The 27,559-nt window shown below is 46.9% G+C and overlaps 1 long non-coding RNA gene across 1 annotated transcript; it reads left to right on the top strand.

The window, feature by feature from the left end:
- Positions 1–13,480: 13,480 nt before the first annotated feature.
- On the top strand, positions 13,481–17,640 carry LOC140384922 (uncharacterized). Its single transcript, XR_011933218.1, has 3 exons — positions 13,481–13,650; positions 15,276–15,455; positions 17,192–17,640. It is a non-coding gene; the product is annotated as an uncharacterized lncRNA (long non-coding RNA).
- Positions 17,641–27,559: the final 9,919 nt, after the last annotated feature.

Here is a 27,559-nt window from a genome sequence, read left to right as displayed (position 1 = left end):
ACGAGTCCGACGCCCTCCTACATCAGGGTCTTCGGTGGATTCCTTGGACTTTGGGGGGGGGGCGGGATGTTATAACCTGCCTGCTTACCACTGGCTGGGGACTAATGGTAATCCCACAATCCTTTGGGAGTATGAGCTTCCCCAATGAGGGGGGGGGGCGGAGAAATCATTAGCAGATTCCCTGCATAAATAAAGCTGGCCAGTTTGGAACCGGCTCGAGGAGAGTGAGCAGCAAGGGGGTTGCTGCTGCTGCTGTTGTATATATATGTCATTGTTATTCTTTCTATCCTTCGACTCGTGTTGGATTCTTCGTGGCCTTCACAAAAAGACCCTTACATTAACCGACACATGGGCCAGGTTGGCCACCTACATGGGGGAACCATTGGACTTTGCAGGAACTACGATGACCCTTGTTGTTTCTGGACGCCAGGAGGGGCGTTTCCCACTTATCGTGGTTCGCGGCCACAGGCCCAGCCTGTTGGGTCGGGACTGGTTGCGCCATTTGCGGCTGCAGTGTCAGCACATCCTCCAAACAGGTTCTGGAGGGTTGGCTGAGGTGCTAGGACGGTACCCAGATGTATTCCAGCCCGGTTTAGGGAAAATAAAAGGGGCCGTAGCCCGTATCCAAGTCGAACCAGGAGCCATGCCGCGCTAATTCTGGGCGCACCCAGTGCCTTATGCCTTGCTCGAGAAGGTAGAAGGGGAGCTCACTCGTTTGGAGACATTGGGTATTATCAGGCCCGTCCGTTATCAGGCCCGTCCGTTTCGCTGACTGGGCAGCACCAATTGTACCTGTAATGAAGCCAGATGCCACAGTTCGCTTGTGCGGCGACTATAAGCTTACAGTGAATATGGCTTCCCGGGTCGACCGATATCCGATGCCTCACATAGAGGATCTCTTCGCAAAGCTTGCAGGCAGACTCTTGTTCACGAAATTAGATATGAGTCACGCCTACCTACAGTTGGAGCAGAGCTGGACCCTGCCTCCCGACCATATGTAACTATTAATACACACGTGGGCCTGTATGAATGTACACAGTTGCCCTTTGGGGTATCCTCTGCCTGCGCTATTTTAAAATGTGTCATGGAGGGCATCTTGAGAGGTTTACCGCGTGTCGCTGTCTACTTAGACAACGTTTTGATTACAGGGATGTCGGAGCAGGAACATTTGGAAAATTTGGAGGCTGTCCTTAGACACTTTTCAGAAGCTGGAGCCCGTTTACGTCGCACAAAGTGCGTCTTTCAGGCGAAGGAAGTAGTCTACCTGGATTATTGGGTGGACCGCGAAGGTTTGCACCCCGTCGCAGAGAAGGTGCGTGCAATTTAACAGGCCCCCGCCCCGACTGACACTTTGCATCTTTGTTCTTTTCGCGGTCTCGTAAACTATTACGGGAAGTTCCTCCCCAATCTGGCAACTACGCGGGCCCCGTTGCACCTTCTTCTAAAGAAAAATCACACCTGGGTTTGGGGTCAGCCGCAAGAAACTGCTTTCCGGCGGGTAAAACAACAATTGTCGTTGTCTGGGTTACTAACCCACTATGATCCTGGAAAGCCTTTGCTCATCGCGTGTGATGCATCCCCGTTTGGTATTGGGGCTGTCCTGTCCCACAAGATGGAGAACAGGGCCGAGCGGCCGATAGCTTTCGCCTCCCGCACATTGACTGCAGCGGAAAAGAAGTACGCGCAGATCGAGAAGGAGGGCCTGGTGGTGGTCTTTGCGGTGAAACGCTTCCACCAGTATGTGTATGGCCGTGACTTCACTATCGTGACTGATCATAAGCCTCTGCTGGGATTTTTCCGAGAGGATAAGCCAATACCGCCCATTGCTTCCGCACAGATCCAGCGCTGGGCTCTGTTGCTCGCTGCCTACGAGTATTCTCTAGAGTACAAACCAGGAACCCAGATAGCGAATGCCGACGCACTGAGCCGATTGCCTTTATCAACCGGCCCCATGTCGACCCCCACGACCGTTGAGGTGGTTGCAGCCCTAAATTTTATGGACTCCTTGCCTGTCACGGCATCACAAATCCGTGAGTGGACCCAGACAGAGCCAGTCCTGTCAAAGGTTCGGTACATAGTCCTGTATGGTGGGCAGCATAGACAGCTCCCAGGCGAGTTGCGGGCATTTTCATCCAAGCTGTCAGAATTTAGCATGGAAGACGGTATCCTCTTGTGGGGGATGTGTGTGATTGTCCCGGAAACAGGACAGGAGATGATACTAATGGACTTGCACAATGGCATCCGGATGTGACCAAAATGAAAGTGGCCCGGAGTTATGTCTGGTGGCCAGACCTCGACACCGACATTGAGAAGGTGGGCCAAAACTGCTCCATTTGCCAGGAGCATCAGAGGTTTCTGCCGGCCGCACCCCTACATTACTGGGAATGGCCAGGGCTGCCTTGGGCGTGCTTGCATGTGGACTTCGCCGGCCCGTTTCAAGGATCCATGTTCCTTCTATTAATCAATGCCCAGTCTAAATGGTTAGAGGTGCATAAGATGGTAGGCACAACGTCCTGCGCAACAATCGAGCAAATGCGTTTGTCTTTCAGTACGCATGGCCTCCCCAAAGTGCTGATCACGGACAACGGCACTCCGTTCACAAGTGAGGAGTTTGCGAGGCTCATGAAGATGAATGGCATACGCCATATCCACACCGCTCCAGACCACCCGGCGTCCAATGGGTTGGCGGAGCGCACAGTGCAGACATTCAAACGAGGCGTAAAGAAGCAGTCTTCCGGGTCTATGGACACGAGACTGGCTCATTTTTTGTTTTCATATAGGACTACTCCACATGCGGTGACTGGGCAGCTCCCGCGGAACTCCTAATGGATCGGAGACTTCGCACCCGCCTCAGCATAGTTTTCCCGGACATTGCCGCAAAAGTACACCGCACTCAAGAACGGCAGGGACACGTTTTTTCTCGGCATCGGCCGATTCAGCAGTTTGCCCCCTGTGACCCAGTGTTCGTTCGAAAGTTTGCTGGTGGTGCGTAATCTTTCGCCGAACGGGCCCTATCGCTTCCCAGGTGCAAGCCCAGGGTCGTCTCCAGCGCAAGCATGTAGACCACGTTCGGTCCAGAAGACTGTTTCCTCCAAAGATTCCCCAACCCCGGCGCTCACTTCTACAGCCACAGAGACCAGACACAGTGGAGAGTATTCCTCACAATCTTCTTCTGGTGCCACAGTCAAAGCCTGCGCAGGTCGTTACAGAACCGCGTGGAGATAGAGACGCCGAGATGATGGAGGCAGCGGACTCCGACTCCGAGATTGAGATACAGGACGCCTCAGAGGGGGAATCCTTGGGCCCACGGGCCGTGGATGTACAACCGTTACGCCGTTCATCACGGAAGCGCCGTTCTCCGTCTCGTTACACGCCGCCCGATCCAGCGCCTCGTGCAAATGATGTCCGGTCTGCGGCAAAACGAGTCCGACGCCCTCCTTTGCCAGGGTCTTCGGTGGATTCCTTGGACTTTGGGGGGGGGGGGGTGGGATGTTATAACCTGCCTGCTTACCACTGGCTGGGGACTAATGGTAATCCCACAATCCTTTGGGAGTATGAGCTTCCCCAATGAGGGGGGTGGAGAAATCATTAGTAGATTCTCTGCATAAATAAAGCTGGCCAGTTTGGAACCGGCTAGAGGAGAGTGAGCAGCAAGGGAGTTGCTGCTGCTGTTGTATCTTAATGTTATTGTAAATAAATGTTATTTCTTTCTATCCTTCAACTCGTGCTGGATTCTTCGTGGCCTTCACAAAAAGACCCTTACATTAACCGACACGTAGGCCAGGTTGGCCACCTACACGGGGGAACCATTGGACATTGCAGGAACTACGATGATCCCTGTTATTTATGGATGCCAGGAGGGGCGTTTCCCACTTATCGTGGTTCCTGGCCACAGGCCCAGCCAGTTGGGTCAGGACTGGTTGCGCTATTTGCGGCTGCAGTGTCAGCACATCCTCCACACAGGTTCTGGAGGGTTGGCTGAGGTGCTAGGACGGTACCCAGATGTATTCCAGCCCGGTTTAGGGAAAATAAAAGGGGCCGTAGCCCGTATCCAAGTCGAACCAGGAGCCATGCCGCGCTAATTCTGGGTGCGCCCAGTGCCTTATGCATTGCTCGAGAAGGTAGAAGGGGAGCTCACTCGTTTGGAGACATTGGGTATTATCAGGCCCATCCGTTATCAGGCCCGTCCGTTTCGCTGACTGGGCAGCACCAATTGTACCTGTAATGAAGTCAGATGCCACAGTTCGCTTGTGCGGCGACTATAAACTTACAGTGCATATGGCTGCCCGGCTCGACCGATATCCAATGCCTCGCATAGAGGATCTCTACGCGAAGCTTGCAGGCAGACACTCGTTCACGAAATTAGATACGAGTCACGCCTCCCTACAGTTGGAGCTGGACCCTACCTCCCGTTCATAACTTTGAAAGAAGTTGAACCGTGACGTCACAGCCTGCAGGTAAGGGACTGGCTGGTTACTGCTGAGTAGTTTTTCTTTTTCTTTTCTTTTCCCTCAGGTGTTATCGTGCGGCGCGCAGAGTGTGCTGAGTGAGTGCTTGCTGAGAAGGGGAGTGAAAAACAGGTAAGCTCTTTCTTTCTTTTTCTTTTTTTATCTAGAGGGGATGGCAGGGAATGCAGTGCAATGTTCCTCCTGCAGAATGTTTGAGGTGAGGGACGCTGTCAGTGTCCCTGCTGATTTCATCTGTGGGAAGTGCACCCATCTCCAGCTCCTCAGAAACCGCGTTAGGGAACTGGAGCTGGAGCTGGATGAATTTTGGATCATTCGGGAGGCAGAGGTAGTCATATATAGAAGCTTCAGGGATGTAGTTACTCCGAAGAATAAAGATAGATGGGTGACGGTGAGAGGGGCTGGGAGGAAGCAGTCAGTACAGGGATCCCCTGTGGTTGTTCCCCTTAGTAACAAGTATACCGCTTTGGATACTGTTGGGGGTGACGACTTACCAGGTGTAAGCCATGGGGTACAGGTCTCTGGCACAGAGTCTGTCCCTGTTGCTCAGAAGAGAAGGAGGGAGAGGAGTAGAGCATTAGTCATTGGAGACTCCATAGTTAGGGGGATAGATAAGAGATTATGTTGGAACTTGAGAGACTCGTGGTTGGTGTGTTGCCTCCCAGGTGCCAGGGTGCGTGATGTCTCGGATCGTGTTTTCGGGATCCTTAAGGGGGAGGGGGAGCAGCCCCAAGTCGTGGTCCACATAGGTACCAACGACATAGGTAGGAAAAGGGATAGGGATGTAAGGCAGGAATTCAGGGAGCTAGGGTGCAAACTTAGATCTAGGACAAACAGAGTTATTATCTCTGGGTTGTTACCCGTGCCACGTGATAGTGAGACGAGGAATAGGGAGAGAGAGGAGTTGAACACGTGGCTACAGGGATGGTGCAGGAGAGAGGGTTTCAGATCTCTGGATAATTGGGGCTCATTCTGGGATAGGTGGGACCTCTACAAACGTGATGGTCTACACCTGGACCAGAGGGGTGCCAATATCCTGGGGGGGAAATTTGCTAATGCTCTTCGGGAGGGTTTAAACTAGTTCAGCAGGGGCTTGGGAATCTGAATTGTAGCTCCAGTATAAAGGAGGTTGAGAGTAGTGAGGTCATGAGTAAGGTTTCAAAGTTGCAGGAGTGTACCGGCAGGCAGGAAGGTGGTTTAAAGTGTGTCTTCTTCAATGCCAGGAGCATCCGGAATAAGGTGGGTGAACTTGCGACATGGGTTGGTACCTGCGACTTCGATGTTTTGGCCATTTCGGAGACATGGGGCAGAATTCTCCGACCCCCCCGCCGGGTCGGAGAATCGCCGGGGGCTGGCGGGAATCCCGCCCCCGCCGGTTGCCGAATTCTCCGGCACTGGAAATTTGGCGGGGGTGGGAATCGCGCCGCGCCGGTTGGCGGGCCCCCCGGCGATTCTCCGGCCCGCGATGGGCCGAAGTCCCGCTGCTGGAATGCCTGTCCCGCCTGCGAGAATCAAACCACCTCTCTTAACGGCGGGACAAGACGACGCGGGCGGGCTCCGGGGTCCTGGGGGAGGCATGGGGGGATCTGGCCCCGGAGGGTGCCCCCACGGTGGCCTGGCCCGTGATCGGGGCCCACCGATCCACGGGCGAGCCTGTGCCGCGGGGGCACTCTTTTCCTTCCGCCTTCGCCATGGTCTCCACTATGGCGGAGGCAGAAGAGACCCCCTCCACTGCGCATGTGCGGGGATGCCGTGAGCGGCCGCTGACGCTCCCGCACATGCGCCACACGGCAAAGTCATTTCTGCGCCAGCTGTCGGGGAACCAAAGGCCTTTCCCGCCAGCTGGCGGGGCGGAAATCAGTCCTGCGCGGACCTAGCCCCTCAAGGTGAGGGCTCAGCCCCTCAAGATGCAGAGAATTCCGCACCTTTGGGGTGGCGCGATGCCGGACTGATTCGCGCCCTTTTTGGCGCCGGTCGGCGGACATCGCGCCGATTGCGGAGAATCCCGCCCATGGATAGAGCAGGGACAGGAATGGTTGTTGCAGGTGCCGGGGTTTAGATATTTCAGTAAGCTCAGGGAAGGTGGTAAAAGAGGGGGAGGGGTGGCACTGTTAGTCAAGGACTCTAAGACGGTGGCAGAAAGGTCGTTTGATGAGGACACGTCTACTGAGGTAGTATGGGCTGAGGTTAGAAAAAGGAAAGGAGAGGTCACCCTGTTAGGGGTTTTCTATAGGCCTCCGAAAAGTTCCAGAGATGTAGAGGAAAGGATTGCAAAGATGATTCTGGATAGGAGCGAAAGCAACAGGGTAGTTGTTATGGGGGACTTTAACTTTCCAAATATTGACTGGAAACGCTATAGTTCGAGTACTTTAGATGGGTCTGTTTTTGTCCAATGTGTGCAGGAGGGTTTCCTGACACAGTATGTAGATAGGCCAACGAGAGGCGAGGCCATATTGGATTTGGTACTGGGTAATGAACCAGGACAGGTGTTAGATTTGGAGGTAGGTGAGCACTTTGGTGATAGTGACCACAATTCCATTACGTTTACTTTAGTGATGGAAAGGGATAGGTATATGCCCTTCATGTTGGGTGGGGTTACTGGGTTATGGGGATAGGGTGGAGGCGTGGACCTTGGGTAGGGTGCTCTTTCCAAGACCCGGTGCAGACTCGATGGGCCGAATGGCCTCCTTCTGCACTGTAAATTCTATGAACCGCAGGCCAAGTGTTATATCTAGGGGAAAGGCAATTATGATGTGATGAGGCAAGACTTAGGATGCATCGGATGGAGAGGAAAACTGCTGGGGATGGGCACAATGGAAATGTGGAGCTTGTTCAAGGAACAGCTACTGCGTGTCCTTGATAAGTATGTACCTGTCAGGCAGGGAAGAAGTGGTCGAGCAAGTGAACCGTGGTTTACTAAAGCAGTCGAAACACTTGTCAAGAGGAGGGAGGAGGCTTATGTAAAGATGAGACACGAAGGTTCAGTTAGGGCGCTCGAGAGTTACAAGTTAGCTAGGAAGGACCTAAAGAGAGAGCTAAGAAGAGCCAGGAGGGGACATGAGAAGTCTTTGGCAGGTAGGATCAAGGATAACCCTAAAGCTTTCTATAGATATGTCAGGAATAAATGAATGACGAGGGTAAGAGTAGGGCCAGTCAAGGACAGTAGTGGGAAGTTGTGCTTGGAGTCCGAGGAGATAAATGAATATTTTTCATCAGTATTCACACAGGAAAAAGACAATGTTGTCAAGGAGAATACTGAGATTCAGGCTACTAGACTAGAAGGGCTTGAGGTTCATAAGGAGGAGGAGTTAGCAATTCTGGAAAGTGTGAAAATAGATAAGTCCCCTGGGCCGGATGGGATTTATCCTAGGATTCTCTGGGAAGCTAGGGAGGAGATTGCTGAACCTTTGGCTTTGATCTTTAAGTCATCTTTGTCTACAGGAATAGTGCCAGAAGACTGGAGGATAGCAAATGTTGTCCCCTTGTTCAAGAAGGGGAGTAGAGACAACCCCGGTAACTATAGACCAGTGAGCCTTACTTCTGTTGTGGGCAAAATCTTGGAAAGGTTTATAAGAGATAGAATGTATAATCATCTGGAAAGGAATAATTTGATTAGAGATAGTCAACATGGTTTTGTGAAGGGTAGGTCGTGCCTCACATACCTTATTGAGTTCTTTGAGAATGTGACCAAACAGGTAGATGAGGGTAAAGCAGTTGATGTGGTGTATATGGATTTCAGTAAAGCGTTTGATAAGGTTCCCCACGGTAGGCTACTGCAGAAAATACGGAAGCATGGGATTCAGGGAGATTTAGCAGTTTGGATCAGAAATTGGCTAGCTGGAAGAAGACAAAGGGTGATGGTTGATGGGAAGTGTTCAGACTGGAGTCCAGTTACTAGTGGTGTACCACAAGGATCTGTTTTGGGGCCACTGCTGTTTGTCATTTTTATAAATGACCTGGAGGAGGGCGTAGAAGGATGGGTGAGTAAATTTACAGATGACACTAAAGTCGGTGGAGTTGTGGACAGTGCGGAAGGATGTTACAAGTTACAGAGGGACATAGATAAGCTGTAGCGCTGGGCTGAGAGGTGGCAAATGGAGTTTAATGCTGAAAAGTGTGAGGTGATTGATTTTGGAAGGAATAACAGGAAGACAGCGTACTGGGCTAATGGTAAGATTCTTGGCAGTGTGGATGAGCAGAGAGATCTCGGTGTCCATGTGCATAGATCCCTGAAAGTTGCCACTCAGGTTGAGAGGATTGTTAAGAAAGCGTACGGTGTGTTAGCTTTTATTGGTAGAGGGATTGAGTTTCGGAGCCATGAGGTCATGTTGCAGCTGTACAAAACTCTGGTGCGGCCGCATTTGGAGTATTGCGTGCAATTCTGGTCGCCGCATTATAGGAAGGATGTGGAAGCATTGGAAAGGGTGCAGAGGAGATTAACCAGAATGTTGCCTGGTATGGAGGGAAGATCTTATGAGGAAAGGCTGAGGGACTTGAGGCTGTTTTCGTTAGAGAGAAGAAGGTTAAGAGGTGACTTAATTGATGCATACAAGATGATCAGAGGATTGGATAGGGTGGACAGTGAGAGCCTTTTTCCTCGGATGGTGATGTCTAGCACGAGAGGACATAGCTTTAAATTGAGGGGAGATAGATATAAGACAGATGTCAGAGGTACGTTTTTTACTCAGAGAGTAGTAAGGGTGTGGAATGCCCTGCCTGCAACAGTAGTGGACTCGCCAACACTAAGGGCATTCAAATGGTCATTGGATAGACATATGGACAATAAGGGAATCGTGTAGATGGGCTTTAGAGTGGTTTCACAGGTCGGCGCAACATCGAGGGCCGAAGGGCCTGTACTGCGCTGTAATGTTCTATGCTCTATGTTCTATATGTAAGTATTAATACACACCGGGGCCTGTATGAATATACATGGTTGCCCTTTGGGGTATCCTCTGCCTGCGCTATTTTTAAACGTGTCATGGAGGGCACCTTGAGAGGTTTACTGCGTGTCGCTGTCGACTTAGACGACGTTTTGATTACTGGGATGTCGGAGCAGGAACATTTGGAAAATTTGGAGGCTGTCCTTAAACGCTTTTCAGAAGCTGGAGTCTGTTTACATCGCACAAAGTGCGTCTTTCAGGCGAAGGAAATAGTCTGCCTGGATTATCGGGAGTTGCAGCTGCTGTTGTGTATATATATGTTATTGTAAATAAATGTTATTTCTTTCTATCCTTCAACTCGTGTTGGATTCTTCGTGTCCCTCACAAAAGGACCAAAAAGGTTAGGCAGGGCACTTTCTAAATTTAAATTTAGATGATATGAAGCTAAATTCAGTCGATATCAAAAGATGCATAGATTTTTAAAAAGCCACAAACAAGTGCAAAAGTAATCAAAAAAGCTAATGGAATGCTGACTTTATATTTAAAAGACAGGAGTATAAGGATTCAGAAGTTATGCTGCAGCTTTACAAAACCCTGGTTAGACTCCACTTGGAGTACTGTGAGCAGATCTGGGCACCACACCTTAGGAAAGATATTTTGGCCTTGGAGAGAGTGCAACATAGGTTTACAAGAATGATACCTGGACTTCAGGGGTTAAGCTATGAGGAGAGATTAGGCCTGTCTTGTTTAGAATTTAGAAGGTTATGGGGTGATCTGAACAACGTCTTCAGATATTAACAGGAAAAGATAGGATAGATAAAGAGAAGGGGCTGGATGCTCCGCCCCGCCGCGCCACACTTCTGCCCCGACCCGCCGGCGGGATACTCTGTTACTCCGGCTGGTCAATGGGGTTTCCCATTGTGGGGCAGCCCCACGCCTTTGGTAAACCCTCGGGCGCCGGCAAAACGGAGAATCACGTCGGCGGAGAGTCCCGGCCCAAGCTGTTTCCACTGGTTGGAGATTCTAGAACTAGGGGGGAACTAGTCTAAAAATTAGGGACGGACCATTCAGGAGCAATGTTAGGAAGCGTTTCTACACACAACTGGTGGCAGAGGTTTGGAACTGTCTTCCACAAATGGCAATTAATGCAAGATCAGTTGTTAATTTTACATCTGAGGAGATAAATGTTTGTCAAGCAAAGATATTAAAGGATATGGGTCAAAGGCAGCCATGATCTCATTGAATGGTGGAGCAGGCTCGAGGGGCTGAATAACCTACTCCTGTCCCATGTTCCTATAATTAGTACCAATCTCCCAGTAGCTATTGAAAGCTATCCGGGAGGTTTTAAAATGCTTTTGTAAGCAAATAAATTAATTTGCACAATTATTCTGTGGTGGTATGTATTAGGGGTAATACGGTACACCATGAATGCCGAGGAGATGCTGGGTCCCGATTGGATCTGCTGCCTACTGGGCTCCAGCCAGATAGGCGGGGTATAAGAACCCGGTTTACTCCCTGCAGCTGCATTCTGTGACTGAGCTGCTGGGGAACAAGTCTGAACAAGTCTGCTCAATAAAGCCTCGATTGAAGTTCTCTACGTCTCGCCTCGTGTGTGATCGATGATGCTACAATTTATTGAGCAGACTTAAAAAGGAATATGGAGCTCCGGATCGCCCCAGAGTGCCTGCGAATCGGCCCCCATTCGCCCCGGTGACCGCAAGTACACTGCCTCCGAAGCAGACGGCAGCTATACCACTTCTTAAGGGTTCCATTCGGCGTCACGAACGGAGTCTCGGTCTTCCAATGGGAGATGGACCGAATGGTTGACCAGCACGGCTTACGGGCCACGTTCCCGTACCTCGACAACGTCACCATCTGCGGCTACGACCAGCAGGACCACGACGCCAACCTCCACAAATTCCTCCAGACCGCTAACGCCCTCAACCTCACCTACAACGAGGAAAAATGCGTGTTTAGCACCGACCGTCTAGCCATCCTTGGCTACGTAGTGCGTAATGGAGTGATAGGCCCCGACGCGGATGCATGCGCCCCCTCATGGAGTTCCCTCTCCCCCACTGTGCCAAACCCCTGAAACGCTGCCTGGGCTTCTTTTCTTATTACGCCCAGTGGGTTCCTCAATACGCAGACAAGGCCCGCCCACTAATCCAGTCCACTACTTTTCCCCTGTCGACAGAGGCCCGCCAGGCCTTCAGCCGCATCAAAGCGGGTATCGCAAAGGCCACGATGCGCGCCATCGACGAGTCCCTCCCCTTCCAAGTCGAGAGCGATGCATCCGACGTAGCTCTGGCAGCCACGCTCAACCAAGCGGGCAGACCCGTGGCCTTTGCAGGTCCATCAGCTCTGGGATGACTGGGCCCAGGGGCATGTCATCGGCCTGGGCTCCATTATCCCTCTGGGTGTCAGATCCCTGCCTCAACCAGTTGTGGATCTTCAGCTGTCAGGTGCTCACCAGTCAGTGACCCAGAAGCCTGCCTACTAATTAATCCCATTGAGGTGTGAGTATCTGCACTGGTGGAGGGTACGGGTGACAGCTGTGTCGCCTTCTTGATACCAGTCTCCGAGATGTCTCCCTTGGAGGTCCTTGTGTCCAGAGGGTGTGAGAATGGTCCGGGCTGATTGACCTGCAAGGGAAGTGAGATGGCATTGGTGCATCATGTGGGATAAATGAAGGAAGAAAGTTAACTCTCGTGAGGCTTGCCCCATGGCTGCACATCATGATGATTCTCACTTCTGTCTGCTGCGCCCACTTCACCCTCTGTACGGTGCGGTCCTGCTCCTTGTCTGCCAGCTTAAGGGCTCTCTCCTCAAAGGGTGTCAGGCTTCTCAGCTCAGGCACGCCTCTTGGGGAACAGCCAGTACATCCAGGAGGAAGAGTTTGTGGAGCCCATTTAGAGATAGAATGTTGGGTTATGCACTGAAGCAAAGGTCAAAGATACATTTTTAAAGAGGCTGACTTGGCAAGTCTTGTGTTTTGGAAGAGGAATTTAGCAGCCTACTATCTGGTTTGACCATTACAATCACCTGGGGCAGGTGGGCATCTAGGATGAACTCCTAATGTCCTTAATGCATGCAAGTAGGATGACCTCTTGCACTGAGCACATATACTTTGGCATGGTCAGTGCAAAGGAAGCCAGTGAGCACCCAGTATAACAACAGGAATTACTTAGCCATGGAATTTTAGCCCCTTTGTCTATCAGTGTGTCCATAATAGTCAGGGGCCTTTAATGCTATTGATTGGTTGTTACTAATTATGTAACAACGGTTTAGGTCAGTGGACTTGACAGCTGATTTGTGATGCATAGGGAGGCCCACAGCACGGGCTCGTAACCTGGTTGAGGTTATTCATGACCGTCTCAACCTTACCCTTTGCCTGAGGTGTGATGACCCTCGGGTTAAATTAGCTCTCCCCCTCAAAGAGGAAAACAGCCTGTGGTCATCTGGGACTATGGTGACTTTAATTACTTTTTTTACTTTCACTAATTATATATCATCGACCAATCAGATGTCCAAAAATGGCCACTTAAATCCTGTTGTTTTAAATCCACATACAACTAAGTTATATGTAGTTGTGCATAAGAATAAGTGTAGCCACTTTTGTAGTAGTATGTCATCTGAAAATTTGTGGGTTACAGAAGTGTCTTGAATAGCAAGCCCAGTCTATTTGAACCACTCATGAAATGGATGCCAGTTTGTCCACCAGTTCAAGATCCTTCCTCTTTTCAATTTTATGTTGCAGTTAAAGTAGAAATTTGTTGTTGAAAGTAGAATGGGTATCACCACATATTCATATATAATCTGGAAATACTTCATTGTCCTGTAGAATGAGTGTTATACTTACTGATTGCTCAGGTAATTCCATATTGTTCTTGTAAGAAGCAGTCACTCCAGTGCAGCAGTCTAATTCAAAACATTAAAAAATCAATGCTGGAAATCGTGAATCACCACATAAGAGGAATAACAGGTGGCCACCCAAGGAAACACAAACATACACACACAATTCCCAGGAGCCAAACTTTGTCTGGAAGTAATCTGATTTTGTTCCACATTCCCAGCTCTGCACCATTTTCCTCTCAACTTTCTGTGAGTCAGGAATTCCTGGCTTACGGACACACTCCCGCTAATGCCGGGTTCAACCTTTTTAAATGTTGAATAAAAATTGTATTTCCTGGTGGACACCATTATCATCTGGTGATGTGGGTTTTGGAAGCCCATTAAAAGGTCGGTATGTTTGAGAGTTTGTGAAGAAAATGGAACCTGCTAAGGAATCTGGAACATATTGAAAGGTAAGTAGAAAGTGTTTTCACAACTTCAAAAGTCACTATTAGGTGCTGTATTGTAATGTAAATGTATTTTAATGCAGTGATTCATCATAGGGATCTGTCCTTTAATGGTAAATTGACCCTCACATTGGCCAATATTGTGTATTGTTCACATGCATTGCTTTTCCAATAAAAAAAGCATCATAATGAGGTGAAAAAATGTTACAAAATATCCTGTGAATTTTTGCTGTTATCTTTTCTACTAATTTAAATGGCTCTGGCTGATTTTTTAAAAATGATTTTGACATGGGGCAGAAAGACAGCACAAAGTGGCAAGATTGATCTGAGAGGGTATGGACAAGCATGGGAGATTTGAGGGGGCAGGTTTAAAGGACCTTAAAACAGAGTGGGACATGGGTACCTCTGTTGAGAACCAAAGCGGGCCATCTAACCGGCCTGCCTCTGGAACCACACTCCCTATACATTCCAGTGCAGCTCATAAATTGCACTGCAAACTCGACTTTCGTGTGAAAAGACAAAAATTGCATGCAAAGTCACACATGGGTCAGTGGTGCAGTCTGCCAGCCAGTGCAGGTCGGGTTTTCCTGAGCCCAGAGGAATAATCAGTCCCAAGTTGCCAAAAGGTTTACAACCACCTTGTTGCTTCATTATAGTCTACTTCTACTGCTACCTGTTATCAATGTGACTACCCTCTTACACCTAAAGCACTTTTCCTAAACTCTGATCTGATCTTCTTAAACCAACTTGGTGCTATCTTAATATCAGGAGGTTGAGATTTGAGTCTGAATCAATGCCAATAGAGTTTTCAAGGTCTGATCTGTAACTTGTGCCTGTGTAGTTGATGACCTTGCAGAATCTCTTTCTGATATTCTTTAGTTGAATGGTCCCAATTAAGTCCTAATAGCTCTGAACCAAGATGGTCCTCAGAGAAGAAAACAGCCATTGCTACTGCTCCAAACTCTCTTCCTGATGTCTTGAGCCCTTATTGATCTCCTGACTCCTCACATCATGCATATATTCTTCATTGTACTATAGATGAAGTGTTGTGAACTTCTTCAACATTTTCACCATTTGTGCCACATGAGAGGAGACTGCTACAACTTCCTGCTTGTAAAATTTATGCTCCCAAATCATAAATGTTTTAAAGACTGAGCCCCTGAATTCTTGATATTTGTTTGCTTAATCAAGGGTGGCTCTTTCTGCCATCTCCCAAGGAAAGATAGCTGTTTTCCCACTGTTCTCTCCTTGCTTTTTGTATTCACTAGTGCTGTTATGATTCCCCGAGTGATAGCTTAGCTGTCTCCGAGATGCCTTTTTTCCTGAATGGGTGTACCTGGCTGAGTGCTTGAGTAAGTAGTGTGCTATTATGGGATGAATGAATCAGGTGCGTACCAAGCTGCTCTTCAAATGCTTCCCTCTGCAAGTGATCAGCGTTGGGGGACACAAAGGACATGAAGTTTAGGAAAGTGCCGCTCTGACTTGTAAATTAGAAGCCAAGACTATGCAATAGCAGGAGGCCTTTTAAGCTATCAGAATACATGAAGACATTTTATTGAAAACACATTTGTGTACATGCTCCATTCCATTACTAATCCGAACCTTCCCTCCAATTTCTCTGTTTCTCACAGACTCGTTGATACATTTACCAAGAAGTTGCTGGGTTTTCTCCAAAGGTTTTGACAAACTACAAATAACTGATAATGTAATTTCACCCAGATATCTGCAGCTTTTCCATTGTACAAAGTGCAGGAAGTTCTGCCGCCACTTCATTTTTCAGAGAAACATTTCAAAAGACATGCCATGGAACGGTAGGTGAGGAGATGATAGTGTGATCTCGTAAGCCTAGTAAGGGTCTCATTAAAAAAACATTATATGGATAGTATAGTAGTGACCCATGTTTCCAAAAGTAGATCACCTTGTACATGGCATTGTATTTTCTCTCACCTTTGTCAGAATGGTCATTAAACCAGTTATAGTACTGGACAGGCCACTAAGTTGTCACTGACTGCCAGTGCTATCTCACTTCAAACTGTCTGCTTATCCTTTTCCTGAGGGATAATTGCTTTGCTGACAAATAGCCTTTGTGCCCTTCCAATTACCTCTTCCAGTATTAATTCACCTGCAGCTTCTGAGAATCCTGAGGCATCACTTATTACAGACCACCCCTCTCATCATTTCTCAGTTTTTAAGTGCAGCTCACGATCTCGTTGTCCATCTCTTCCCCTTTTGAGTGACCCTTTCTACTTTGAGTCATTTTCACCGCAGCAGCCCTTGAACTTCTTTGGGCTGCCCCATCTCCCCCCTCACAATAGTTTAGGTTGAATTGCTGAAAGCTTGTCCTGTAAATTAAACTAAATACTCCTCAGGAAAATATACTATGGTGTTAACAGAAACCTCTGGGCAAATGGAAGTCCTACCCTGCCATTCTACTGACAAAGTCAGAAAAATCTAGACATACCTTTCAGAGGTTCTAATAGGGACTCATTGGTAATATAGTAATGTTGTCAGAGGATGTCCAACAGGTTTATCAATTTTTGTAAGGTCCCCCACATAGAAATTGAAAACCAAGGACTAAAGCACAGATTGTTACACTTGTAGGTACTATATTGCAGTAGCCATTGTGGAGGTTGAGGAGCAGTGAATCGGCAGAGTTGTTATGTTGTGAATAACGTATTGATTTGGAATACAGCCTCAGATTATTTTGTTATTGAATGAAACAAGGAGTTATAAGAGGGGTAATTTGCCATTTGTATCAGCCATGCATTGTAGTGTATTGAACTATAAAACGTAAAGAAATGGATGTAATGTTAATAGATTTGGTTCTGTTATTTATGCCATTATCAAATCAATTTCTATCATGCTTCTTACAATCATTCTTACCCTATGCTCATAATTCACTGAATACTGAACTGGAAACTGAAGAATATGGGCGGCATTCTCTGTCAGCGGGATCCTCCTCTTGGCCGGCAGTGCACTCATGCCAGCTGATTTCCCGACGGCGTTGGGGGGCACAATGGGAAACCCCATTGGCCAGCTGCTTGGATGGAAAGTCCCACTGCCGACAGGGGGGCATGCCCCACCAGAAAATGAGTCTGGTGGGACGGAGACTCCCATCCTTTATAATTTATTCCATTCACAAGAGGAGATAATAATAATCGCTTATTGTCACAAGTAGGCTTCAATGAAGTTACTGTGAAAATCCCCATGTCGCCACATTCCGGCGCCTGTTCGGGGAGGCCAGTACGGGAATTGAACCCGCGCTGCTGGGCTTGTTCTGCATTACAACCCAGCTGTTTAGCCCACTGTGCTAAACCAGCCCCTACATTTACCACTCAACGATTATCTTTACTATCGATTGATATATTGGACGGCCTCAGAAGATTTGTTTGTTGAAAACATAGTTTAATTGGAATAAAAAAATTCCAAACCAGTGAACAAATGGTTGAAATTACTCTAATATGGATCATATTGACTATTTTATGTGTTTTATTTTTTTGGATAACTCACTAGTTTTCTTGTTATATTCTTGTATTTTTTCCATTAGATATGGTGAAATCAGCAACATCAAAGAAATCGGAGATAGAAAGACATCAGTGTTATACTGTCAGAAGACTAGTGGGAGGCAACTTGCTCAGGAACAAACTGAGAAAATACTACAACACACATACTGTGTGCCACTGTTCCAGTTTGAACCTCTCTGTTTATGATTAGTGTTGGAGGGCATGTACACAGTTGGTAGTCTCTTCTATATCTTGTACAGGTGCTTTAAAGATTAACCAATTAGAGCTTTGATCATTGGAAGTCAAATCCATCCCTATGACTTTAATTTTCTAGTATTATTTAACTCCTGTCAGAGATCTCTCTCTATTCTGAGATGGAACCAGCTAACTGATCTGTTTCACATCACTGGTGTATCTTGCAATATTGGACAATGCTGGCACCATAATCTTCCAGAAACCTTCATTTTTATTTATTCATAGGAAATGGGCATTGTTAGCAGGACAGTATTTATTACTCATCTCTAATTGCATTTCAGAAGGAAGTGGTGAGCTGTCGCCTTGAGCCACTGCAATTTATGTGGTGTAGGTACACCCACAGTGTCCAATTATTTTTACTTCTCATTTCAAACAAAATAATTCTTGTTAATGCCTATCTGTTTGAGTTAGGTATTGTGTGTTCTTTGTCATTGAGAGAACCACCAAACACTACTTCTGAATGTCTGTACTATTGTAGACATGTTCTTGGCAGAATAAATCACCAACCCTATTGATACTATTCTAATATAGTGGCGTACTGCTATTGTCACTGGACTAGTAATCCAACAACCCAGGATAATGCTCTGGGGACATGTGTTTGAATCCCACCATGGCAGATGGTGAAATTTGAATTCAATTTTAAAAATCTGGAATCTAATGATGACCATGAAACCATTGTTGATTATTGTAAAAACCCATCTGGTTCACTAATACCTTTTGGGAAGGAAATATTACCTGATCTGGCTTACACATGACTCCAGATCCACAGCAATGTGGTTGACTCTTAACTACCTTCTGAAATGGCCTAGCAAACAAATAGGGATGGGTAATATGGATGGCACGGTGGCCCAGTGCTTAGCATTGCTTCCTCATGATGCCAATTTCGGTTCGATCCCGGCACCAGGTCACTGTCCATGTGGAGTTTGCACATTCTCTCCATGTCTGCGTGGGTCTTACCCCCACAACCCAAGGATGTGCAGTGTAGGTAGATTGGCCATGCTAAATTGCCCCTTAATTGGAATTTTTTTAATAAAAAGGAATGAGTAAAAAATGCTGGCACAGCCAATGACGCCCAGATCTGATGACTGATTTTTAAAATATCTAAAAACAAATAAAATATCTGATACACAGACTTTCAGAATTGTGATGGAAAGAATGACCAGGATCCTGGGAAATTTGAATCAACTGAACAATTGAACTGCATATTCTGTTTATCGCTACCAGCTATGGAAAATAAACCTTTAAGATTATCAAGCCATAAGTTTGTAGATTGATACGGATTTCCTGGTACATGGCTTTCAGAGCCCTGGTGCACACATTCATTCCTTGTAGAATTTCATTGCAACTTAGGGCAGAGAGATTTCTTTTATTGTCTACCTTCAGTGTGAGTTGGTGAACAGGGTGGCTGAGTGGCTCCAGGTGGTTGCCCAGTATGTGACCCAGTAGAATTGTATTTACCAACACTTGCATTGGAAGAAATGAGTGGACCTTTAATCACCTGAAATAAATCAGAGCATGAACTCAGTGGTACAACATCAGACATAGAAATCCCCCTTAACAATTTATTATATTTTACACTCCCATCTACCTGACAGTGTTATAAACCTTCTCTCTCAAATGTTCATAGAGCTTCATCAGTATCAGACAAGTCAGTGTTGCAACCTTATAGTAATTACTACATTTTGTCCCACCCTCCTTCCCCTTTTGTGGGAACAGCTCTTCAATATGCATCTTTACTAAATAATTTGAGTTGATACTTACAACTATGAGTATTCACTTTCATCATACCCTTTCAACTTGTAAGAACAGAAGAATCTTTAGGAACAGGAAAAAGGCCATTAAGCTCAACATGAAAACATGGGAATTCCCATTCATGTGGGGAAAAAAACCAATAGTACTGTACAAGTCAAGATGCAATCTTCTAAAGCATGTGGGCCGCCTGATGCCCCAAGTTAAATCCAGTGACCAGAATTTTCAGGCCATTCTCGCCAGCAGAACTTTTCAAGTGCTACCAAGTAGTAGGATCGCTGCTTTTCAGTTGCTATCTAAATTACTTGGATACTGGATTATGAAGCGAAATTTAAAAATGTAATGATACCAAACTTGGAGGAATGGCAAACAATGAGGATGTAATGAATTGTCTCCAACAGGATATAAGCTACCTGAATCGGCAGACAAGTGGCAGATGGAATTTAATATATCCAGCATGAGATAACGCACTTTGTCAGAAGGGATGGTGTGGTATGTAGGTGCTACAGATGGTGAGAAGCAAGATAGATTTAATAGGAGAATTCTAAAGTGCTTGCAAGAACACAGGGACCTGAGGGTGCATGTGCGTCAATGTTTCAAGATGGCAGGGTATATTGAGAGTGATTAGGAAAGCATATGGAATCTTGAACTTTCTAAATGGAGGCATTGCGTACAAAAGCAGGGAAGTTATGCTGAACCTTTAGACAGCCCGAATTAGGCCCTAAGGCAACTATTGCAGCCAGTGTGGTCACCACTCTTTATGAAAGATATAAAAGTACTTGAGAAGGTGCAGAGGAAATTTACCAACTGGGATGGGGGTGGACGAATGAAGGGCAGTTATAAGGTTAGGTTGGAAAGGCTGGGACTGTTCTCTTTGGAGCAAAAAAGATTGTGGGAATTATGACTGGCTTAGCTAAGGTAGATAAAGAAAAGCTCTTCCAATTAGCAGGTGGTACAAGGACGAGAGGTCACAGATTTAAGATTTTGAGCAATAGGTGCAGGTTAATGTGAGGAAGAACCTTTTATGCAGCAACTTGTCATGACTTGGACTCGCTGCCCATGTGGGTGGTGGAAGCAGAAACAATCAAATTAAGTTGGAAGGGCAGATGAAGGAAATAAACTTGCAGGGTTATGAGGATTGAGCAGGGGAATTGGACTAACTGGATTTTTTTTGCACTGAGCCAGCATGGACTCAGTCAATCAAATAGCTTCCTTCTAAGCCATAAATAATTCTATAAAGTCATAGGTCTAGTATAGAAGACCTGTGCTAATGGCAGTAAGTGTACTCATCTCAGTTAACCAGTTGCAACTCATTGGAGTACAGTATCAGAAGTTGGCTATTCAGCCCGTTGAGCCTGCTCCACCATTCAGTGAGATAATGGCTAATCATCTACCTAAATGTTACTTTCCTGCACTATGTCCACATCCTTTTTAGTCATTAATCTCCAGAAATCTATCTGTCTTGAACATGCTCCATGATTGACGTTCCACAACCCTCTGGGGTAGAGAATTCCAAAGTTTCACCACCATCTGAATGAAGAAATTCCTCCACATCTCAGTCTTAACTGGCCTGCCCCTTATACTGAGATTATATACCTGGGTTTTGAGTTCACCAGCCAGGGGAAATATCATGGGTGCAATTCTCTGGTCGCATTGAACCTGGCGGCGATCCCGCTATTCTGGTGAACAGGGGAGAGCCCCTAAACAGGGTTCGTGCCGGATGCCAAACCAATCGCGATGTTCCCAACCCGTGGCACCTTATGCGATCTGGTTCCCGCCCTCGCTGGGGGTCTTTAAACGTATTTAAATATGCGTGGACAGTTCAAGGCCGGGGTTCACTGGCACCACCGGCGCAGCGCGAGGCCGGCAAGAATCAGTACTGGCCACCGAAAATGGACACCAGATTTGATGATCACGCCGGGGGGACTTGGAGGCTATTGGATCGCCCGTATGGTCAGGGACAGGGCAGGACAATGCCCTGGCATTGCCCCTGGCACGTTAGCACTGCCAGATTGTCACTGCAGCCATGCCATGTTTACACTACCCAGGAGCCAGGGGCAGTGCCAGGGTGCCAATGGAGCACTGCCAAGGGGTGGGGCCTGAGGGAGTCCATGGTCATGAAAGGGGGGTGAAGGCGGGGCATAAAGCAGGGTCAGAAGGGGTGTATGAAGAGGGGTGATGGGAGCTATGAAGGGTGGAGCCTGAAGTGGGCACAAGGGGGGGCCTTAAAGTGGGGTGGCCTTATAGGTGGGGGACCCTCAGTGACCCCATCGCGGGGTATGCTCACAAGGTAGGTGGGTGAATTGCAATCTGGATCGCACCCATACACCAAGCAGAAATCAGTTTTTGCAAGAGTCGCGCCCCTTATCTACATCCAGCCTGTCAGGCTCTGTAAGAGTTTTGTAAGTTTCAATGAGGTCACCCCCTCTTTCTTCAAAACTCTCTGGAATATAGACCCAGTCTCCTCAATTTTGTTTCTCATAAAACACTCCTGCTATCCCAGGGATTAATCTGTTGCACTCCTTCTGTGGTAGGCATATCCTTCCTTAGACAAGGAGACATAAACTGTGCATAGTCCTCCAGGTGAGGTCTCATCAAGGCTCTATACAACCAAAGCAAAACATCCATACTTCTGTACACAGGGACTGTAGCAGTTCAAGAAGGCAGCTCACCACCACCTTATCAAGGGTAATTGCGGATGAGCCAGCGATGCCCACATCCCATAAAATACATTTTTTAAAACCTCAAATTCCCTCATGATGAAAGCCAACATACCATTTGCCTTCCTAATTGCCTGCTTCACCTGCATGCTAGCTTTTAGTAACCAGGTCCCTTTGGACACCCGCATTTCCCAACCTCTCGCCATTGAAGAAATATTCTGGGCGCGATTCTCTGAAATGGAGACAGCGTGTTCGCGCCGTCGTCAACGCCATTGAGGTTGACGGTGGGCGCGAAACGGCCCCTGTCCCGACCGATTCAGGGCCCGAAAATGGGCTAGGAGCGGTGCCGCGTCATTTACGCGCGCCAGGCCATGGCGCCGCGTAAAGGCGGCGCCGCATACATGACGCGGCCGGCGCCGCATAACTGGCGTCACTCGCGCAAGCGTGGTTGCCGTCCTCCCCGAGTCCGCCCCGCAAGAAGGTGTCCGACGGATCTTGCGGGGCTGCGGAAGAAAGGAGGTACTCTTTCAGAGAGGCCGGCCCGACGATCGGTGGGCACCGATCGCGGGCCAGATCCCATTTAAGGCCCCCCCCAGTGCAGGATCCCCCCTCCCCCCCCGCAGGCCGCCCCCCCCCCCCCCCAGCGTTCCCCCGCTGTTCCTGCCGGCAGCGACCAGGTGTGGACGGCGCCGGGGGAACCCGCCGTTTTGGGCAGGCCGCTCGGCCCATCCGGCACTGAGAATCGCAGAGGTACCGGTGAATCGCCATTTTGGCTGTCTCGGGTGATTCACTGGACTGCGCCACGCAAAACGCGATTGTACCGATCCGGCCGCTTCTGTGAATCGCGGGAGGGCTTCGGACCGGCGTCGCGGGAAAATTTGGCGACCCAGGCGATTCTCTGAAACGGCGCGGGAGCAGAGAATCGCGCCCTCTGCCTTTCTGTTTTTTTCCACCAAAATGAGTAACTTCACACATTCACATTTTATTTCTTCCACCATGTTCTAGCCCATTTACTTAGCCTGTCCAAGTCCACTTGAAGCCTCCTCACAACTTACATTCACATAGTTTGGTGTCATCAGCAAATTTGGAAATATCACAATTGGTCCCCACATCTAAATCATTATATACATTGTGAACAGCTGTGGGCCTAACACTGATCCTTTGCTGCACCCCATTAGTAACAGTCTGCCATTCTGAGAATAATCTGTTTATTTTTACTTGCTGTCTGTTAACCAATTCTCAATCCATTCTATTTCCCTAATTACATGTACTCTAATTTTATTTGTTAATCTCCTGTGTGAGACATTATCAAAAGTCTCCTGGAAATCCGAATACATCACATCCACTGGTTCTCCTTTATTTACGCTGCAAGTAACATCCTCAAAAAACTCCAACAAGTTTGTCAAGCGTGATTTCCCTTTCATAAATGTTGATTCTGCCTAATTTTACCATTCCTTTTCAAATGTCCAGTTGCCCATCCTTAATAATAGATTCTAACATTTTCCTTACTACTGAGTTGAAACTAATAGATATGTAGTTCTCCATTCCCTTCTTCCTCCCTTCTTAAATAGTGGGGTTATATTTGTTCATTTCCGCAGGAATCTTTCCAGAATCAATTCCAAAGCAAATTCAATAACGACAAGTCTCCCTATCTGCCAGTCTCAGAAAATCATGACAAATTTACTTTTCAATTGCAAATGCGTGCATGACATCTTCAAGAGACCCATGTCTGAAAATTGGTACAATCCAGTTTTGCAATTAACTAATAATACAAAATTAGCAAATTAATATTCGCTTATTTTAATGCACAGAAAGGAAAACAATCAATAAGATTTAACAGGCTTCAGTTATATTGCAAAGAGACTGGTACACTCCACCTCAAATTAGCATTAGCAGTTAATTTCCCTTTCCCCTCAGTCGTTAAATGTAAGTCAGAGTGCAATATGCAGTAAAGCTGGGCTTAGGTCTTGCAAGCTATGGATTGTAGAAGCAAGGGAAAATTGGTGAACATAATTTTAGATACCTAGAAAAAGGTAAGTGCAGGGGGTCATGCTTTGTAATCAATGACGATGCAGCAGGGAGGGGCAACATTGATGATGCTGTGGTGTTTGGAGTTAAGAAAGATTGGATAGTTTTGATGTGAAAAGACCACAACATTGATAAACAGGATCTTGCCTTTTGGATCAAAAATGCCAACAGCAGGTTTAAATGGAAGTCACAACCCTGCATACTGTGAGAAACAATCAACCAACAGCAAATTTCTCTGAATTGACAAATTAGTAGCCAGAGGGCAGGCATGTCATCCTTATGAATTGATTTGGCAACAGAAAATTAGACTAATACATATACAACTGAAAATGAAGCATGATAGACCAAATCGACTGATATTCATTTGCATTGTTGGAAATTTAAAATACTTTGATGAATCCCAATGATGCCATTGAAATTCATTCCTTAAACAATACCATAATAGTTGGGGCAGCACAGTGGCGCAGTGGGTTAGCCCTGATGCCTCACGGCGGCGAGGTCCCAGGTTCGATCCCGGCTCTGGGTCACTGTCCGTGTGGAGTTTGCACATTCTCCCCATGCTTGCGTGGGTTTCGCCCCCACAACCCAAAGATGTGCAGTGTAGGTGGATTGGCCACACTAAATTGCCGCTTAATTGGGGGGAAAAAAGAAACAATACCATAATATTTCAAAAAGTAAATAATCAGAAGCACAGTGAGTTGCCACAACAGGTAACGTTTGAAGGACTCCCTCCCCCAGCATAGAAGACCTAATTTAAACTTGACAGGAATTTGTTACGGTGAGGGTCAATTAGGCAATGCATTGTCCAGATAAGAACAGTGTGACACTTGGGAGATATAAACCTTTAGGGCGTGTATAGAATTGGCCCAAACCTGATGGGAATCTGCAGATGGGCAGTGGACAGGAGCTAAAAATCACTGAAGGAATGGTCACAGAAGTGTAGATAGGGGGTTACGGGGCGCTCCCTGATGAGGGTGGGGCAGGTCCTCACTTTTAAAGACACCACAATCCAGAATATAGATAAGTATTGTGAGTTCCAATGTAAGGCTTTCCATGCTAACTTGCCTTATTTCACATGTTACTTTCAGTATGTAACCGTTGCTTTACAATACATTACATTTTTCGATCCCATCTTTAGCCATTGCTAATTTTAATGTGTTGCAACTAAAATTCACCAATCAAATTTCGAAATAAATAGTTTAGTTTAAGATATATGTGGTAGATTCTAAGATGGAAATCAGTTCCTGGGTGGTTAAAATTGTGCTGAAATGTCATTGAAAAGCTTTTTATCTACTTCCTCCACATTATCGGGGACATACGCAAGTGGACTTCTATTGTAAGAAGCAGACTTAGAAACTTGTAATTATGCTGTATAATATTAAAACACTGATACCGTTTAAAATGAGTGGGTATTGCATTGGAATACAAACTGCAGCCCATGAGTTCTGACAGTCTGCCCCATGAAACATTGTGGTATTTACACATATTTCTTACTTGCTCGTTTTATTTTCTGGGCATGGAGTTTGGAATGTGCGCTTCATAGTGCTGGTGTCCAATCAGTGCATTCATGGTAAATCCGAAGTTCTGAATCAAGAACTTGACTTCAGTGCAAATAAATGGAAATATGGGTTTTAATTTTATGTGTAACCCCCAAAGCGCCTTTTTGAACTGGCAAAATGGAAATTTCATATGAACAAGTTAATGTGTCCATTGCTTAATTTATACACCGATTTCAATTTGAAGTTTATGACATAAATGGCCATTTTTCACTTATTTCTGTGCTTTGAGATCTGGAGGTGTTAATTATCAGTACTCTGTTCGCCACATCATTGCAGGCTAATTGTAGCTGTTTGAAGCAACCAGCAGGCCTGCAGTTTACTGCATTGTGATATCTGAAAGGGGAAGGTTTCCTCCTCTTCAAAAGGGTCAAAAGGAGGAAAAATTGAAAAGGAAAACAGGCAAGACAAATATAGGGAAAGGAAACAGAAGATGAAAATGGGGGAGAGATTGGTGACGGGAAGAAGAATTTTTTTTTAAAAAACCATGTTGGTCATAAATGCCAACATTTTCCCACTGCCTGACACTTTTCCTGGAGAAGGCTTCTGCTCACTTATAGCCACCTGTATAATAATAATCTTTATTGTCACAAGTAGGCTTACATTAACACTGCAATGAAGTTACTGTGAAAAGCCTCTAGTCACCACGTTCCGGCGCCTGTTCAGGTACACAGAGGGAATTGGAATATCCAATTAACCGAACAGCACGTCTTTCGGGACTTGTGGGAGGAAACCGGAGCACCCAGAGGAAACCCATGCAGATACGGGGAGAATGTGCAGACTCCACACAGACAGTGACCCAAGTCAGTAGCTTGCAATCGTATGATTATCTCCTGGAGACTGATGTGACGGATAGTGCTTGTGGTGAAGAAGTGGCAGCCTTTTACTCGAGCCATTTCACGTCTCTGTCTAGTCCCATTGACCACAGCAACATTTTCACTACAAAGTGAAGGCTGCCAGCTGCCCTTTTTCTTATTCATAGAAGCATAATAACATAGAAAATAGGTTAAAGTCCAACAGGTTTATTTCAAACACTAGCTTTCGGAGCACTGCTCCTTCCTCAGCTTCACCCGTGCTCACCCCAGTCCAACGCCGGCATCTCCACATCATAGAAAATAGGAGCAGGAGGAGGCCATTCAGCCCTTCGAGCCTGCTCTGCCATTCATTATGATCATGGCTGATCATCCAACTCAATAGCCTAATCCCCTTTTCCCCCCTCTCCTTTGACCCCCTCCGCCCAAAGTGCTATAACTAACTGCTTTTTGAAAACATGCAATGTTTTGGTCTTATCTACTTCCTATGGAAACAACTTCCACAGGCAGTTGTTCTTTGGGTGAAGAAATTTCTCATCTCTGTCCTAAATGGTCTACCCCGTATCATCAGACTGTGACCCCTGGTTCTGGACACATCCACCATCATTCATGGGATGTGAGCATCGCAGGCTGGTCAGCATTCATTGCCCACCTCTAATTGACCTTGAGAAGGTGGCTGTGAGTTTCCTTCTTCAACCGCTGCAGTGGTGTGGGTACACCCACAGTGCTGTTAGGAAGGGATTTCAGGATATTTGACTCAGCGACAGTGAAGGAACGGCAATATATTTCCAAGTCAGGATGGAAAGTAGTTTGGAGGGGGACCTCCAGGTGGTGATGTTCCCATGCGTCTGCTGCCCTTCTAGATGGTAGCAGTTGTGGATTTGGAAAGTACTGTTTAAGGAGCCTTGGTGAATTCCTGCAGTAGAACATAGAACATAGAAAAATACAGCACAGAACAGGCCCTTCGGCTCACGATGTTGTGCCGATCCTTTTTCTTAGATTAATCATAGATTATCATAGAATTTACAGTGCAGAAGGAGGCCATTCGGCCCATTGAGTCTGCACCAGCTCTTGGAAAGAGCACACTACCAAAGGTCAACACTTCCACCCTATCCCCATAACCCACCGAACACTAAGGGCAATTTTGGAGACTAAGGGCAATTTAGCATGGTCAATCCACCTAACCTGCACATCTTTGGACTGTGGGAGGAAACCGGAGCACCCGGAGGAAACCGACGCACACACAGGGAGGATGTGCAGACTCCGCACAGACAGTGACCCAAGCCGGAATCGAACCTGGGACCCTGGAGCTGTGAAGCAATTGTGCTATCCACAATGCTACCGTGCTGCCC

This window comes from Scyliorhinus torazame, chromosome 10 (genome assembly GCF_047496885.1).
Source record: "Scyliorhinus torazame isolate Kashiwa2021f chromosome 10, sScyTor2.1, whole genome shotgun sequence".
In the NCBI taxonomy this organism is placed as follows: Eukaryota; Metazoa; Chordata; class Chondrichthyes; order Carcharhiniformes; family Scyliorhinidae; genus Scyliorhinus; species Scyliorhinus torazame.
Note: the sequence above shows the minus strand (reverse complement) of the source record. Positions and strands in the feature narration are given on the sequence as shown.